Source organism: Oncorhynchus mykiss, chromosome 15 (genome assembly GCF_057628025.1).
Source record: "Oncorhynchus mykiss isolate SJ-2025 chromosome 15, ASM5762802v1, whole genome shotgun sequence".
NCBI lineage: Eukaryota > Metazoa > Chordata > Actinopteri > Salmoniformes > Salmonidae > Oncorhynchus > Oncorhynchus mykiss.
Genome location: NC_143036.1, coordinates 45,324,317 through 45,341,488, shown reverse-complemented (window position 1 = coordinate 45,341,488; position 17,172 = coordinate 45,324,317). Strand labels below are relative to the sequence as shown.

General features: G+C 40.8%; 1 protein-coding gene across 2 annotated transcripts in view; it reads right to left on the bottom strand.

Annotated features, from left to right (window-relative positions):
- b3glcta (beta 3-glucosyltransferase a) overlaps positions 1-17,172 on the bottom strand; it is a 106,567-nt gene that overhangs the window by 78,354 nt on the left and 11,041 nt on the right. The window lies entirely within an intron of this gene.

Genomic DNA, 17,172 nt, shown 5'->3' with positions numbered 1-17,172 from the left:
CAGCGCGATGTACAAAAGTGCGTTAGCTGACTATACGCGGTGTGTGTGCACCACCTGTCATCTATGAAAGTTTGTAATTAGACCATGGAGAGCCTATATCTCATTTTAACGCAATCGATTAAAAGTAAAAGGGGAATTCGCATGAGGATTCCAAATCAATACTGAGGATCAAAACAGCAGATTGGAGAATATACACTGCTTAATTAAATATTCTTATTAAATACTTTTTTCTTTACATAGTTGAATGTGCTGACAACAAAATCACACACAAATTATCAATGGAAATCAAATTTAGCAACCCATGGAGGTCTGGATTTGGAGTCACACTCAAAATTAAAGTGGAAAACCACACTACAGACTGACCCAACTTTAATGTAATGTCCTTAAAACAAGTCAAAATGAGGCTTTGTAGTGTGTGTGGCCTCCACGTGCCTGTATAACCTCCCTACAACGCCTGGGCATGCTCCTGATGAGGTGGCGGATGGTGTCCTGAGGGATCTCCTCCCAGACCTGGACTAAAGCATCCGCCAACTCCTGGACAGTCTGTGGTGCAACGTGGCGTTGGTGGATGGAGCGAGACATGATGTCCCAGATGTGCTCAATTGGATTCAGGTCTGGGGAGCATCAATGCCTTCCTCTTGCAGGAACTGCTGACACACTCCAGCCACATGAGGTCTAGCATTAGGAGGAACCCAGGGCCAACCGCACCAGCATATGGTCCCCACAAGGGGTCTGAGGATCTCATCTCGGTACCTAATGGCAGTCAGGCTACCTCTGGCGAGCACATGGAGGGCTGTGCGGCCACCCAAAGAAATGTCACACCATGACTGACCCACCGCCAAACCGGTCATGCTGGAGGATGTTGCAGGCAGCAGAACGTTCTCCAAGGCGTCTCCAGACTGTCACGTCTGTCACATGTGCTCAGTGTGAACCTGCTTTCATCTGTGAAGAGCACAGGGCGCAAGTGGCGAATTTGCCAATCTTGGTGTTCTCTGGCAAATGCCAAACGTCCTGCACGGTGTTGGGCTGTAGGCACAACCCCCACCTGTGGACGTCGGGCCCTCATACCACCCTCATGGAGTCTGTTTCTGACCGTTTGAGCAGACACATGCACATTTGTGGCATGCTGGAGGTCATTTTGCAGGGCTCTGGCAGTGCTCCTCCTGCTCCTCCTTGCACAAAGGTGGAGGTAGCGGTCCTGCTGCTGGGTTGTTGCCCTCCTACGGCCTCCTCCACGTCTCCTGATGTACTGGCCTGCCTCCTGGTAGCGCCTCCATGCTCTGGACACTACACTGACAAACAGCAAACCTTCTTGCCACAGCTCGCATTGATGTGCCATGCTGGATGAGCTGCACTACCTGAGCCACTTGTGTGGGTTGTAGACTCCGTCTCATGCTACCACTAGAGTGAAAGCACCGCCAGCATTCAAAAGTGACCAAAACATCAGCCAGGAAGCATAGGAACTGAGAAGTGGTCTGAGGTCACCACCTGCAGAACCACTCCTTTATTGGGGGTGTCTTGCTTATTGCCTATAATTTCCACCTGTTGTCTATTCCATTTGCACAACAGCATGTGAAATTTATTGTGAATCGGTTTGCTTCCTAAGTGGACAGTGTGATTGACTTGGAGTTACATTGTGTTGTTTAAGTGTTCCCTTTATTTTGTTGAGCAGTGTATTTCTACACTGGTCAATTGGACATTAGCAGGCTGCTGTGTGTGTGTTGGGGCTACTAACAGTTTCAGATCTAAATGTATGCTCCTGGCAATCCGTAAAAAACAAATAAAGACAACTGTGCCGTCGTGAAAATAAGGACATTTAAATGATTTATACTTTTACTTTTGATACTTAAGTATATTTTAGCAATTACATTTACTTTTGATACTTAAGCATATTTAAAACCAAATACTTTGACATTTACTCAATTAGTATTTTACTGGGTGACTTTCACTTTTACCAGAGTAAATTTTCTATTAAGGTATCTTTACTTTTACTCAAGTATGACAATTGGGTATTTTTCCCACCACTGACAATTTCTGAGCTTTTCCCACCAGAACACTTTGGAGGAGCAGTGACCAGATATCATCTGGCCATTTTAGGGACATGGCAATCTGCTCAAACAAAGTCAAATACAATTCCACCTCCTTTTCGTTGAAAGGTGGTACAGGCTGTTCCGACCAAGATCAAACTCCGTAGAGGGTACAGGGTGGCCTGACTGGATGTAGAGTGCTTCCATATCTACAGTGCCTTACGAAAGTATTCGGCCCCCTTGAACTTTGCGACCTTTTGCCACATTTCAGGCTTCAAACATAAAGATATAAAACTGTATTTTTTTGTGAAGAATCAAAAACAAGTGGGACACAATCATGAAGTGGAACGACATTTATTGGATATTTCAAACTTTTTTAACAAATCAAAAACTGAAAAATTGGGCGTGCAAAATTATTCAGCCCCTTTACTTTCAGTGCAGCAAACTCTCTCCAGAAGTTCAGTGAGGATCTCTGAATGATCCAATGTTGACCTAAATGACTAATGATGATAAATACAATCCACCTGTGTGTAATCAAGTCTCCGTATAAATGCACCTGCACTGTGATAGTCTCAGAGGTCCGTTAAAAGCGCAGAGAGCATCATGAAGAACAAGGAACACACCAGGCAGGTCCGAGATACTATTGTGAAGAAGTTTAAAGCCGGATTTGGATACAAAAAGATTTCCCAAGTTTAAACATCCCAAGGAGCACTGTGCAAGCGATAATCTGGAAATGGAAGGAGTATCAGACCACTGCAAATCTACCAAGACCTGGCCGTCCCTCTAAACTTTCAGCTCATACAAGGAGAAGACTGATCAGAGATGCAGCCAAGAGGCCCATGATCACTCTGGATGAACTGCAGAGATCTACAGCTGAGGTGGGAGACTCTGTCCATAGGACAACAATCAGTCGTATATTGCACAAATCTGGCCTTTATGGAAGAGTGGCAAGAAGAAAGCCATTTCTTAAAAGATATCCATAAAAAGTGTTGTTTAAAGTTTGCCACAAGCCACCTGGGAGACACACCAAACATGTGGAAGAAGGTGCTCTGGTCAGATGAAACCAAAATTGAACTTTTTGGCAACAATGCAAAACATTATGTTTGGCATAAAAGCAACACAGCTGAACACACCATCCCCACTGTCAAACATGGTGGCAGCATCATGGTTTGGGCCTGCTTTTCTTCAGCAGGGACAGGGAAGATGGTTAAAATTGATGGGAAGATGGATGGAGCCAAATACAAGACCATTCTGGAAGAAAACCTGATGGAGTCTGCAAAAGACCTGAGACTGGGACGGAGATTTGTCTTCCAACAAGACAATGATCCAAAACATAAAGCAAAATCTACAATGGAATGGTTCAAAAATAAACATATCCAGGTGTTAGAATGGCCAAGTCAGAGTCCAGACCTGAATCCAATCGAGAATCTGTGGAAAGAACTGAAAACTGCTGTTCACAAATGCTCTCCATCCAACCTCACTGAGCTCGAGCTGTTTTGCAAGGAGGAATGGGAAAAAATGTCAGTCTCTCGATGTGCAAAACTGATAGAGACATACCCCAAGCGACTTACAGCTGTAATCGCAGCAAAAGGTGGCGCTACAAAGTATTAACTTAAGGGGGCTGAATAATTTTGCACGCCCAATTTTTCAGTTTTTGATTTGTTAAAAAAGTTTGAAATATCCAATAAATGTCGTTCCACTTCATGATTGTGTCCCACTTGTTGTTGATTCTTCACAAAAAAATACAGTTTTATATCTTTATGTTTGAAGCCTGAAATGTGGCAAAAGGTCGCAAAGTTCAAGGGGGCCGAATACTTTCGCAAGGCACTGTATCTCGAATGGCATTCTCACATTTTTTATGTTTGGCTGCACCTCGTCTTTCCCTCGAACATTAGTTTCTGTTGCTCCAACTTTGCCTTTAGTTCTGACTCCCTCAATTGCCTGTCTACGGGGTGTAGTCTTACACCTGCTTGACCCTCAATGATGAGCAGATTTGCCTTTGTATATTTATCTAGCATCTCCCATGTATGGTTTTTCACAAATGTTTCCAACTTAAAGTCCATGGCTTTAAAAAAAAAAATTAAGCCTGCGTATTAATGCAACTTTTAAAAAGATTTCTCCAACCTTATAACACCTCTGGGTGGATGTCAATGACAGAAACTCTACTACAAAAATTGTCTCTTGAACACTCAAATATCTGGGCACAGCAGAGCTTCAGGGAAGGTTATTAGAGCGTGGGAAACAAGATCCCGGACGAGCCCCCATTTTGTTTTAAATAATATCTGTGGTTTAAAGATCGATACCGATATATCTGTAAAAGCCAAAAAAGGCCAACATCAGCAGATAATATCGGTCAACCGATATATCAGTCTGGCTTTAGTTTGGTGCCTAGAGAACACAAGGTTTCTATTAAAGCGTTGATCGACATGGTAACGGCTCTATAGTATTGGAGAAAAGTTGAAAAAAACTTTTACATCTTGACGTGTCATAACGTACAGCACACTTAAAGCTACTATTTCTGTCTTACAATCTCTCTCCACCAGGTGTAGCACTTCTCTCATCCTTTAGAAACAAGAAATGGACAGTGACAGGGGTAAGGGGGGATATCATGTCATTTTATGAGTCATCATTGCACGCGATCATCATTCTCAAAGCAGCTGTTTACTTCTAAGATCACTTTAGCACCGCCCTAAAAACCCGATTCAAATTCGACAAACATTCAAATAGGTATGTAATGACACATTATATAAACTCTTTAGTGTTTTGTGAAAAAAGTGAAAAAAGCAATTTACCCACACGACATCTGTCCTTCTCACTATCACGCATTAGTTTCACTTCCCCACCCGCCATTTTTAAAAAGACCCGACGGGGCTCATTGCCTGCTTGAATCATGCAGAAACGGGCAGCGTTTAGGTCATGTAATTGATTTTGTTGGAAAGGAGAGAAATTGTGCTTTACAAGTATTGACATTACAGTTGATCTTGAAGTATTTTTGGGGCGCTAAAATAAGGGCAATTGTACGGACCAAGGCGATGTACGAGTTTACATTATATGTCCATTCAGAAAGTTTCCTAAAGTAGCCTGAATGGACTCCATCCATTTAATAAGAATCCAAAACTCCTGCCATGACTTGATCTTGTAAAAGGCCTATTTTCAGTAGCTTATGCTATATTACTTCTCTCATTACGCCATCCTCTATTTGAAGAACATATACTAATGCCACTGCCATCGAATGAAAGCAGCAGCAGGGTTAGGTACGTTCTGCAAATATTTAGGGGAAAGTGGGAGAAATCAGACTTCATGGTTTTAGCGTCGAAATAGAATCCAGATTAAAACATTTTATATTCAGAAAATCCAACAGACAAGGAAGGCATATATCTTTACTTTGACTCTGTCATGCTGTGTCAATGCAAAAATGTGACAGATTCAGGTCCAGTCTGGCATTTCTTAATTTGTAGATTCATAAGTAACCTTAATAATAATAATAATAATGAAATGCCATGATAATAACGAAATGTAACGGCTTGTTTCAAATAGGTTTTTATTCAGAAGCATCCATGTAAACAAGTTTACAAACCAAACTGCAACCTCCCTTTTTTTAGGCCTAAAACAACGGTAACATACTGTACATTTAAACAAAATGTACATGTAAAACAAAATGTACACATGAAACAATACAAAAAAATCTATGAAAAAGGAAAAACCAGTAACGAAGTGTAATGCAATAGTGAAATCGCACATTTCTTTTGAGTCTGATAGCCTATGCGTTAAATTGTGTTTGTACAAAAATGGGACAATCCTCTCCTATCGGACATTTCTTAATTTTTATACTAGATTAATAGTTAGAGGTAAAAACTTGAATAATAATAATGAAATGCTACTGATAAAGTGTAATGGTAATAGGGAAGTTGCAGAGAAAAGCCACCCTGAACTGTTATGTCAATGACCGTGTACATTGGCCTGGCCAATTACCGTAACCTCAAATTCCACAGCCGTCACAGCCCTATAGCTGACGCCACCCCATTCTTTCTGCATACATCTTTTAATATGAATTCCACAGCCGTCACAGCCCTATAGCTGACACCACCCCATTCTTTCTGCATACATCTTTTAATATGAATTCCACAGCCGTCACAGCCCTACAGCTGACGCCACCCCATTCTTTCTGAGTTTTTGGAAAACGTGGTCGCATAGGGAGAGGGAGATTTAGCCATAATTCTGTTACCAAACTTTGCCTCTGCACAGATCTTCCATTACGTGTGTGTGTGTGTGTGTGTGTGTGTGTGTATGTATGTAAACTCTTTTTCAACCACTCCACAAATGTCTTGTTAACAAACTATAGTTTTGGCAAGTCGGTTAGGACATCTACTTTGTGCATGACACAAGTCATTTTTCCAACAATTGTTTACAGACAGATTACTTCACTTATAATTCACTGTATCACAATTCCAGTGGGTCAGAAGTTTACATACACTAAGTTGACTGTGCCTTTAAACAGCTTGGAAAATTCCAGAAAATGATGTCATGGCTTTAGAAGCTTCTGATAGGCCAATTGACATAATTTGAGTCAATTGGAGGGAAAATCAGCCAAGACCTCAGAATTTGTTTTTAACCTCTTGCAGCTCCTCCCCTACTTTGTGCAATTTCCACCTGAAGACATACCCAAATCTAACAGCCTGTAGCTCAGGCACAGAACCAAGGATATGCATATTCTTGGTACCATTTGAAAGAAAACATTCTGAAGTTTGTGTAAATGTGAATTGAATGTAGGAGAATAACACACAATAGATCTGGTTTAGATAAAACAATGAAAAAAAACATACGTTTTTTATTTTTATATCATCATCTTTAAAATGAACAAGATAAAACAAACATTCAGATAGGATGATGGTTCAGAGAAAAATATAAGAGGGCAACAGTACGTGTGCAAAGTTTCAGAATGATAACTTCCAAAATGAGTGTGCTACATGACATTTATCATGAAATCACCCAGGTGTCCCACACAAGTAGCCCAAATGTACCCAAGTGGCCAAATTGGTGAAGGTATACATTTTGAAACAAATAACTATATACAAAATACCAAAATGGTATTCTAACACACACACCCCCCAAAAAATGTAGGAAAAAAAAAATTGGAAAAATTATGGATTTAAAAAAAATGAAAAAAAAATAAAAATATATATATCACACATTTACAAAATAACATGGGTAACTATTTACACACTTTCAATATTTGGAAGACCCTCAGTCCTCTATCAAATCAAATATATTTATATAGCCCCAGCCTAAAACCCCAAACAGCAAGCAATGCTGAGCATCCTGACCATTCATGTGTGGGGTTGCTTCTCAGCCAAGGGAGTGGGCTCACTCACAATTTTGCCTGAGAAAACAGCCATGAATAAAGAATGGAACCAACACATCCTCCAAGAGCAACTTCTCCCAACCATCCAGGAACAGTTTGGTGACAAACAATGCCTTTTCCAGCATGATGGAGCACCTTGCCATGAGGCAAAAGTGATAACTAAGTTGCTCGGGGAACAAGACATTGATATTTTGGGTCCATGGTCAGGAAACTCCCCAGACCTTAATCCCATTGAGAACTTGTGGTCAATCCTCAAGAGGCGGGTAGACAAACAAAACCCAACAAATTCTGCATTGCATTGATTATGCAAGAATGGGCTGCCATCAGTGGGGCCCAGAAGTTATTTGACAGCATGCCAGGGCGGATTGCAGTGGTCTTGAAAAAGAAGGGTCAACACCGCAAATATTGACTCTTTGCATCATTACGAAATGTTTGTAATTATACTTCAGTATTCCATAGTAACATCTGACAAAAATATCTAAAGACACTGAAGCAGCAAACTTTGTGGAAATTAGTGTGTGTCATTCTCAAAACTTTTGGCCATGACTGTAGAGGCTGTGAGCAAGCGATTCGGTGGCATTCTCTCTGAGCCTCTTTACTGTGTCGCCACCATGCTCAATGCTAGGTACAAGGACCGCTACTTCGATGCAGACAAGAAACAGGGTATACGTGAAATGTTACAAACACAGCTGAACAAGATGGAAATGGACAGAGTGACTGCGCACAGAGGAAGAGAGGCCACGGACAGACAGAGCTGAAACTTCACTGGTTGACATGCATGATGAATTCCTGGTTGAGACTGAACAAATGAACAACGAAACAGCACAGCAAGTAAGTGAAATAAATAGATTTTGATTATGTTTTACTGGTAAACATACGTAAATGGGGACATACATAAATGTCAACAAAATAACTTTTTGGTCTCTGTGTGTGTTTCAACTATTTCCCTGAACTAGAATGCTTAAAAGGCCGCTAAAATTATAAATATCGGTATAGTTTTTTTTGGCAAGGAAAATATTGGATATCCTGTTTGGGATAGGGGGCAGCATTTTCACACTTGGATGAAAAGCGTGCCCAGAGTAAACTGCCTGCTACTCAGTCCCCAGTTGCTAATATATGCATATTAATAGTAGATTTGGATAGAAAACACTGACGTTTCTAAAAAAAACTGTTTGAATGATGTCTGTGAGTATAACAGAACTCATATGGCAGGCGAAAACCTGAGAAAAATCCAACCAGGAAGTGGGAAATCTGAGGTTTGTAGTTTTTCCAACTCTTGGCCTATCGAATACACAGTGTCTATGGGGTCAAATTGCACTTCCTAAGGCATTCACTAGATGTCAACAGTCTTTAGAACCTTGTTTAATGCTTCTACTGTGAAGGAGGGGGGAATGGGAGCTGAATGAGTCAGTGGTCTGGCAGAGTGCCATGAGCTCGTTACGCGGGTTCACGTGAGAGTTGTTAGCTCTGTTCCATTGCATTTGTGAAGACAAAAGAATTCTCAGGTTGGAACATTATTGAAGATTTATGTTAAAAACATCCTAAAGATTGATTCTATACTTCGCTTGACATGTTTCTACGGACTAATGGAACTTTTTGACTTTTCGTCTGCTCGTGCGTCATGAATTTGATTACTGGGCTGAACGCACTAACAAAAAGGAGGTATTTGGACATAAAGATGAACTTTATCGAACAAATCAAATTTATTGTGGAACTGGGATTCCTGGGAGTGCATTCCGATGAAGATCATCAAAGGTAAGTGAACATTTATAATGTTATGTCTGACTTCTGTTGACTCCAACATGGCGGATATCTGTATTGCTTGGTTTGTTGTCTAAGCGCCATACTCAGATTATTTCATGGTTTGCTTTTTCCGTAAAGTTTTTTTAAATCTGACACAGCGGTTGCATTAATACATTAAGGAGAGGTATATCTTTAATTCTGTGAATAACAGTTGTATCTTTTATCAATGTTTATTATGAGTATTTCTGCAAATTGATGTGGCGCTCTGCAAAATCATCGGATGTTTTGGAAGCAAAACATTACTGAACGTAACGTGCCAAAGTAAACAGATTTTTTGGATATAAATATGCACTTTATCGAACAAAACATACATGTATTGTGTAACATCATGTCCTATAAGTGTCATCTGATGAAGATCAAAGGTTAGTGATTAATTTTATCTATATTTCTGCTTTTTGTGACTCCTATCTTGGAGGTGGAAAAATGGCTGTGTGTATTTTTGTGACTTGGCTCTCATAATCATATATTGTGCTTTCGCTGTAAAGCCTTTTTGAAAATCGGACACGATGGGTAGATTAACAAGTTGTGTATCTTTCATTTGGTGTATTGCACTTGTTAATGTATGAAAGTTACATATTTCTAAAAAATATTTTTGAATTTCCCTGCCTTTTCAGCGGAATGTTGTCGAGGGGTGCCGCTAGCGGAACCCCTAGCCATAAGATATCGGTATCGGACAAAAATGTAATATCGGTGTATCCATAACTGACACCTACAGTACGGCTGAAACACACACACACACACACACACAGTCCTACAGTATGGCTAACAAACACACACCGCCCTGAAGTAAGGCTGAAACACACTGACATCTACAGTATAGCTAAAACACACACAGTCCTACAGTACGGCTGAAATACACACACACAGCCCTACAGTATGGCTAACAAACACACACCATCCTGAAGTAAGGCTGAAACACACTGACACCCGTCAGAGACTTCCATCACCCAAGTCAGACTGTTTCCTCTGCTACAGCATGGCACGCGGTAACGGAGCGCCAAGTCTAGGACAAAGGCTTCTTAACAGCTTCTACCCCCAAGCCATAAGACTGCTGAACAACTAATAAAATGGCCACCGGACTATTACATTGACCCCCCCAACCCCTCCATTTGTTTTGTACACTGTTGCTACTCGCTGTTTATCATCTATGCATAGTCACCCCTACCTACAGGTAGAAATTAAACTTGAGGAAACCATTTGTATGTCTCTGCGTGAGGTTTAAAGGTAGTTGCTAACTAGCGTTAGCACATAGACTGGAAGTCTATTGTAACTGCTAGCAAGCTAGTCATTGCACTAACGCTAGTTAGCATTGGCTCACGTAACTACCTCTAACTTCTTTTAAACTGGATGCAGAGAGAAAAAAAAAATGGTATCCAAGTTCATCTGACTAGGGCAATAGATACAGTAAAGGGCATCATTGCCAAAATCCCAAAGTATCCCTTTAACCACTATGAAATGATCATAAACGTGACGTGAATGGCCAAATTCTGAAATTACAAAATGGGCAAAATTATTTCCAAAATCTGAGTACCACTGCATATGATTGTTAAGAGGATCTCAAAAAAATGAAAAAAAATAAGGGTTTTCACTTGGATTTTTAATAGCACACAGAGAGGGGGCCAATTTCACTTCCAGCTTGTCTTGTTTCAGTTGATCGGCTTAGAGAGGAAGGGGTGTTACAGTAGCATGTAAATTATTCCAAAGATAAAACTACAAAAGTTGGGAGCGTGAAATCCCTGTCTTGTTGAATAGTTGAGAAATGGGAAGCGGTCTAAAATCCACTTAATGATGGATTAATCAGAGTATGTAACACAAACAACCCAGCCCAGCTCTCTGCAGGAATACATCAAAGTTCACTCCCCATTCTGTTACATCTGTTGAAACTTGCCATCTTTTCATGGCAGTCCCTAGAGAAAGATGGGCGACGACAGACAAAGGGGGAAAGCCATTTGAATTGCACATGCTCGGCGTGCACTGCCTGCATGATGCCACTAGCGCTACTGATAAGCACCTCACTACACACCCTGCAGTAAAATTAGGTTAGCCTTGTTGTTTTCAACAATGTCTCCACTCTCCAACTCACTTACAATGAGAGAGACAGCTCAGTACTCCCTTTGATATTTTAGCAATGAGCATGGTCTAAGAGAGAGGGGAACTATGTTAGAAACCTTTTCATGTGTCACCACATTTCATGCATGCGTGACCTCCTGTGCCTCAAAGCGATTTCCTCTGACTGGTCGTGATGACAAAATTTGTTCAGCTGGTTGCCCTTTTATTTCTCAGTGCAACGGCAAACCTTTTAAGAAAGCCACCTTATTAGAACTGTTTTCACCTTCAACCCACAGTGAGAGGACTAGGAATAGTTTCTATACCCATGAAAAATTCAGTGTTCGTGTTAAGGTCAGGGAAAAACCAACAAGGTAGGCCCTATTTCATGAAAATGTATTGATTTTGTGAGGACGTCCTATCGATCATGGTTGGTAGCACACACAAACACACACACAAAAGTAAAAATATAGAATGAATCACGCTGCTGATGAAGAAGATGAGCATGAACTACACTGGGTTCTATACTAGGATGAGGGAAAGTGCTTTATGGTAAAACTCTGACTGTCACCAGGGGTTAGAACATATCCAGCTGCTCCTCAGATTAAAACTGATGTCATTGCTTTAGAAGCTTCTGATTGGCTCAAATGAAGTCAATTAGCCTATCAGAAGCTTCTAAAGCCATGACATAATTTTCTGGAATTTTCCAAGCTGTTTAAAGACACAGTCAACTTAGTGTATGTAAACTTCTGACCCACTGGAATTGTGATACAGTGAATTATAAATTAAATAATCTGTCAGTAAACAATTTTTGGAAAAATGGCTTGTGTCATCCACAAAGTAGATGTCCTAACCGACTTGCCAAAACTATAGTTTGTTAACAAGAAATTTGTGGAGTGGTTGAAAAAGAGTTTTAATGACTCCAACCTAAGTGTATGTAAACGTCCAACTTCAACTGCACATACACAGTGCATTCGGAAAGAATTCAAACCCCTTCACTTTTAACACATTTTGTTACGTTAACACCTTATACTAAAATTGATTACATTGTTTATTTTTATCATCAATCTACACACAACAACCCATAATGATAAGCAAAAACAAGTACATTTTTTATTGCACATTTATAAATGGAAAAAAAAACATATCACATTTACACAAGTATTCAGACCCTTTACTCAGTACTTTGTTGAAGCACCTTTGGCAGCGATTACAGCCTCGATTCTTGGGTATGACGCTACAAGCTTGGCACAACTGAATTTGGGGAGTTTCTCCAATTCTTCTCTGCAGATCCTCTCAAGCTCTGTCAGGTTGGATGGGGAGGATCGCTACACAGCTATTTTCAGGTCTCTCAAGAGATGTTCGATTAGGTTCAATTCCGGGCTTTGGGTGGGCCACTGATATTTTCATCAAAGATCTCACTGTGCTTTGCTCAGTTCATCTTTCTCTCGATCCTGACTAGTCTCCCGTCCCTGCTGCTGAAAAACATCCCCACAGCATGATGCTGCCACTACCATGCTTCACCGTAGGGATGGTGCCAGGTTTCTTCCAGGCATGACGCTTGGCATTCAGGTCAAAGAGTTCAATCTTGGTTTCATCAGACCAAAGAATCTTGTTTCTCATGATCTGAGAGTCCTTTAGGTGCCTTTCGGCAAACTCCAAGCGGACTGTCATGTGCCTTTTACAGAGCAGAGGCTTCCGTCTGTCCACTCTACCATAAAGGCCTGATTGGTGGAGTGCTGCAGAGATGGTTGTCCTCCTGGAAGGTTGTCCCATCTCCACAGAGGAACTCTGGAGCTCTGTCAGAGTGACCACTGGGTTCTTGGTCACCTCCCTGACCAAGGCCCTTCTCCCCCGATTACTCAGTTTTGGCTGGGCAACCAGCTCTAGGAAGTCTTTGTGGTTCCAAACTTCTTTAATTTAAGAATGATGGAGGCCACTGTGTTCTTGGGGACCTTCAATGCAGTAGACATTTTTTTGGTAGCCTTCCCCAGATCTGTGCCTTGACACAATCCTGTCTTGGACCTCTACAGACAATTCCTTTGACCCCATGGCTTGGTTTTTGCTCTGACATGCACTGTCAACTGTGGAACCTTAAATAAACGAGTGTGTGTCTATCCAAATCATGTCTAATTAACTGAATTCACCACAGGTGGACTCCAATCAAGTTGTAGAAACATCTCAAGGATGATAAAAGGAAGCAGGATGTGCCTGAGCTCAATGTCAAGTCTCATAACAAAGGGTTTGAATACTTATGTAAATAAGGTACTTCTGTTTTGCAATTAATAAATTAGCAAACATTTCTAAAAACCTGTTTTTGCTTTGTCATTATGGGGAATTGTGTGTAGTTTGAGGAGGGAAAACATTTATTTAATACATTTTAGAATAAGGCTGTAACTTAACAAAATGTGGAAAAAGTCAAGGGGTCTGAATACTTCCAGAATGTACTATCTATCTATCTATCTATCTATCTATCTATCTATCTATCTATCTATCTATCTATCTATCTATATATATATATATATATAGTGCATATACAGTACCGGTCAAATGTTTGGAAAAGCCTACTTATTAAATGGTTTTTCTTTATTTTGACTAATTGTCTACATTGTAGAATAACAGTGAAGACATTAAAAACAGGTATCTGTTATAATGAAATAACACATATGGAATCATGTAGTAACAAATGTGTTAAACAAAACTAAATATATTTAATATTTGACATTCTTCAAAGTAGCCACACTTTGCCTTGACAGATTTGCACACTCTTGGCATTCTCTTAACCAGCTTCATGAGGTAGTCACCTGGAATGCATTTCAATTAACAGGTCTGCCTTGTTAAAAGTTAAATTGTGGAATTTCTTTCCTCAATGCATTTGAGCCAATCAATTGTGTTTTGACAAGGTAGGGGTGATATACATTAGATAGCCCTATTTTCTAAAAGACCAAGTCCATTTGTGACTCACCACCTGGATTAGGTTTTAGTGCAATCTGTAAACATGTATACAATGACTGTATAAAACATTAGGAACACTTGCTATTTCCCTGACATAGATTGAACAGGTGAATCCAGGCAAAGGCTGTGATACCTTATTGATGTCACTTGTTAAATTCACTTCAAAATCAGTGTAGATGAAGGGGAGACAGGTTAAATAATCATTTTTACACTTGGAGACGAATGAGATGTGTGCCATTCTGAGTGTTAATCGGCAAGACTCAATTTTTATCTGTCTTTGAACGGGGAATGGTAGTAGGTGCCAGGTGCTCCGGTTTGAGTGTCAAGAACTGCAACGCTGCTGGGTTTTTCACATTCAACTGTTTCCTGTGTGTATCAAGAATGGTCCACTACCCAAAGGACATCCAGCCAACTTGACACAACTGTGGAAAGCATTGGAGTCAATATTATAGTCCATGCCCTGATGAATTGAGGCTGTTCTGAGGGGGTGCAACTCAATATTAGGAAGCTATGCCAAACGTATTGTACACTCAGTGAATTTTATGAAATTGTTTTATTGTTTCATTCACACCTGCATTGTTCGAGCTCGGAGCTTAAGTATGTACACTGCAACTACATCTGCGACCATGTGACTAAATAAAAATATAATTATAAAAAATCCTCAGATTTAGCCTAGGCCTAGTTCACAGTTAGATGCAGTGTGGACATAATGGGTTGTGTCACGCGAGAAGTCTCCCACTGCCGATCGATCATAAGTAATGCTGTAACATCGAAATATCAAAATGTATGTTCTCTCGTCAGGTGCTGTGCCCGGGACTATGAATCTAAGTCAATGTCACTGGTAATTAATAGGAACACTCACACCAAGGCCAACTTTTACTTTGTTGACTCGTGTTAAAAGTCATCAGACAAGATGCAGGATCTCGCAATAACCTTTCCCTCAAGAAGTTAAAGAACCTTGATTAAGAAAAATAAATCCTGTCAAAAGTTAGGCTAATGAGCTGGGTTAGGGGACTTAAAGTTAAGATTCCTCCATCTTCATTGAAGGCCTACTTTGTGATATTTACGACCGTTTTTGACTATTTAAATGAGAATCGGAGAGAGAATTGAAAATCAGAGCTGCTTGAGGCGCAACTTTTACAGGCAAACTAAATTAAAGGAACAATATATAATATTTTCTGGATATTTCAATTTAAGATATACCCATTTACTCATAAAAAAATATAGTTTAATGCTCATAGACGCGGAAAGTTTTTGAACAGGGGATACTGACCAAATGAATCACCTTTATAATAAAGCATTGCATGCAGACTTACAATACAATTCCTAATGTGATGAGTAGCTTAAGAAAAGGACAAGATTCAATAACAGTATCACTGCAGCCTAAGTTCATTTAATAATGGGTGTTTGAAAAAAGCCTGTGTTGTGAACAGTGCACACATTTCTTTGACTGGGAATACTATCTACTAGTCACAGATAGCTTACAAAAAAAAAAAGGTAGGGGCGTGGATCAGAAAACCAGTCAGTATCTGGTGTGACCATTTGCCTCATGCAGCGTAACACATCTCCTTTCACATAGAGTTGATGAGGCTGTTGATTGTGGCCTGTGGAATGTTGTCCCACTCCTCTTCAATGGCTGTGAGAAGTTGCTGGATGTTGGCAGGAGCTGGGACAAATTGTTGTACACATTCAAATAGCCAATCGATAAAATGCAATTGTGTTTGTTGTCAGATGATGTTGTCAGATGATGCCGCAGGTGAAGAAGCCCGATGTGGAGGTCCTGGGCTGGCGTGGTTAAACGTGGTCTTCAGTTGTCCGGTTGCACATATTTCCAAATTCTCTAAAACGACGTTGGACATTTAGTTCCTGCATTCAGCATGCCAATTTAACCCTCCCTGAAACCTTGAGACATCTTTGGCGTTGTGTGAAAAAACTGCACATTTTAGAGTGGCCTTTTGTTGTCCCCAGCACAAGCTGCACCTGTGTAATATTCATTCTGTTTAGTCAGCTTCTTGATATGCCACACCTGTCAGGTGGATGGATTATCTTGGCAGAGGAGAAATGCTCACTAACAGGGATATAAAGAAATTTGTGCACAACATTGTGATTCGGACTGGGTGGGGTTTTATCGGGGTTGCCAGGCAGTAAAAAAAAAAATATGTCAGCACACCTTTCAGCTTACTCAGCAGCAGTAGCTGCAGACACTAGCGGCACCAGGATTCACCTTTTAGCGTTCTACGGCTTACTCAGCAGAAGTAGCTGCAGACACTAGCGGCACCAGGATTCACCTTTTAGCATATGACAGCTCTAACTCAGCAGCAGCTGCAGACACTAGCGGCACCAGGATTCACCTTTTAGCAAACGACAGCTCTAACTCAGCAGCAGCAGCTGCAGACACTAGAGGCACCAAGATTCACCTTTTAGCAAACGACAGCTCTAACTCAGCAGCAGCTGCAGACACTTGACACTTGATCCAAGATGGCGTAGCAGTGCAGACATGTTTCGTTCGCCCTCTCGTGTACTTTGTATTTCTCGTCTTTTTTTGTATACATTTCAATTTTATTTTCAATCTCTTTTCCATTTTAATTCAATTATATCTTCCGGTAACCTGCCTCACCCAACGTGATACGGAACCGCTATTATTTTTAGACCTTATAACAAGAACCACCGAGCCATCAGAAGCTAACCAGCTACAAGCTATTTAGTCATTGTTAGCCACTGCTAGCGGCCTTTACCTTCTGCACAGGTACCAGCCCTTTTTTGTTTTTTGCCTGGATAATACTTGCCAGCCTACCAGTATCGGACTGTCTCTCCACTACAACGGCGGATTCCTGCCATAATCCCCGGACCATTACTCCTGATCTTCACAGCTAGCTAGCACCCACCGAGTTACCCAGTACCGAAAATATCCCTGAGGCCCACCTCCCGGCCTACTCAGTTGTTCACCCGGACTCCACCCAAACACGGCTAGAACCCACT